Below are 2,367 nucleotides of genomic sequence, written 5' to 3'. Positions count from 1 at the left end.
AAAAATACTCCAGAATGTCTAGCACATTGTTCTCCTACCACCATTAAAATTATATTTATTCAGTCAGGTCTAGTAGCAGATTCCTAATTTACAGAGTGAGGGGTAATAGATTTTTAAACTAGAATGATAAATTGACTCAAAAGTTCCTTTTCTGAAGGAGATTTATTAGAACACTACTTTCTTAAGTTGCCAATGGAGGAAAAAAATGGTTAAGAAGTTTTGCACATACTGCTTATGTTAATTCTTCTTAGAAATTCACTTAGAAGTACATATTAGAAAAATAAAGCCTTTGAGAAACCTAGTTAACTGTTAACCTAGCAAGTCCCCAATTATTTGTTCAGTTTCCCAGTGTGGTCTGTAACACCAATTAATATATTTTAGCATTAACATCCTGAGTGATATTTGGGAACCAGATGTCTAGGACATGAAAAGTGTTGTATATATTAGTCATCCATTGCTATGGAACAAACTGTATTATATCCTAATTTCTATGGGTCAGAGGTCAAAAGACAACATAGCTGGGCTTACTGTTCAGGTTCTCATAAAACCAAAATCAAGTGTGGACTGAGACTTGGGTCATGTCTGAAGCTCAAGATCCTCTTTCAAGCTTAAGTGGTTGTTGACATAATTCATTTCCTTGTAGCTGTGAGATTCACAGTGGCTTCTTCAGGACTAGCAGGAGAGAAAGAATCATGCTGCTTTAAGTCTCTGACATCTAGTCCCACCTTTAAAGGGGTCACCTAATTATCAGGCCCATCCAGAATCGCCTCCCTTTTGATTAACTTAAATCAAATCAACTGAGTAGGAAACCTAATTATATCTGCAAAATTCCTTTATCTTTGTCATAGCACATAATCTAATAACTGGAGTGAAGTCTCTTATGTTAACAGGTCCCACCGATACTCAAGGCCAGGGGATTATATAAAGACTTAGATACCAGGAGGTGAGATCTCAAGGCCATCTGGGGATTCAATCTACCACATTAGGGAACTTTAAGGAAAACAACAAAATAGTAAGGAGCTCAAAAGAGAAGACAAAAGATAACAGAAGGACCTTAGACTCATAATTAGCTTATGTCCCCAAAGACCCTCCCATGGCCAACATCCTAATAGAAGTAATTATTATGTCACAGACTGCATACTTTAGACTGCTTCACTTAAAACAGTGGTCCCCAACCTTTTTGGCACCAGGGACTGATGCTCCTATGAGAATCTAATGCCTGATGTTCTGTGGTAGAGCTGAGGTGGTGATGCTAGCACTGGGGAGCAGCTGCAAATACAGATGAAGCTTCATTCGCATGCCTCACCTCCTGCTGTGCAGCCGGGTTCCTAACAGGCTGCGGACCAATACCGGTACACAGCCTGGGGTTTGGAGACCCCTGACTTAAAAGACAATATAGCTACTTTTACTAAGACCAATAGAAAATAGACCATGTTTCTATTCTGGTACCTATTCTCTATTGCTGAAACTTTAAAGCCAGGCCCAAAATATAAGAAAATAGCAAATATTTTCTGTCACCTTTTCAGGTTTTTTAAGATAGTATCATTCTAGCATTTTATTCTAAAAAACATGTAGACCTATTAAATCACAACACAAAGAAGGAAAACATATTGTGTCAAACCTGTGTCAAAAATTATCATTCTTTTCTTAAGAAGTGGAAATTAGATGATAGGTAGACAGGTAGATAATCCATAAGTAATAATCTCAACAGAAATTGTGAGAATTTTGAGTGACTAAAATCTATATTTCAAAAGTCATATTTTACCAAAATTTATCTTTACTAATGGCTGTAAATGTTTTCTTATTATAATCACCAATTAGAATATTTTACAATAGGTTTTTATTTAAAAAATCTTTTTAAAATAATTTGCCTAACATTCACATTATACTCAAACTTAAGAGGAAGAAAGAAAACAGCAGGAAAGGAGAAAGTAAAATATTTTTATAATAGTTAACATTCTTAAATTTACATTTTAAATTCAGAAATACAAACAATAGAAAATAACAGACCAAAGTCTATTACGGCCATTGTTTTATTAAATCGTACATAATATGCTTTTTAAGTGAAAGAATCTCATTCCTTTATTTACAACCATGGTTTTATCCTATTGATTTAAAAAATATTTTGCTTCTCTTTTCAACAGGAAGTATGAGATCACTGATGAAGCTTAAGCCCATATGTCTTGGTAGAGCACTATTCATTGTACCAGTTATACTCTGTACTTATTGCATATTTTAAATTATTTATATTTCAGAGGAAAGGGTTAGCTAGGTGATTTACGTACTAGTGGTAAAATACCAGTCTGCAAAACTATCTGTACAGAAGACAATTGAAGCTTATTTCTGAATATTTACAGATAGTTCTAA

Source organism: Pteropus vampyrus, unplaced genomic scaffold, assembly GCF_000151845.1.
Source record: "Pteropus vampyrus isolate Shadow unplaced genomic scaffold, Pvam_2.0 Scaffold4, whole genome shotgun sequence".
Lineage (NCBI taxonomy): Eukaryota > Metazoa > Chordata > Mammalia > Chiroptera > Pteropodidae > Pteropus > Pteropus vampyrus.
This window is presented reverse-complemented; position numbering follows the sequence as displayed.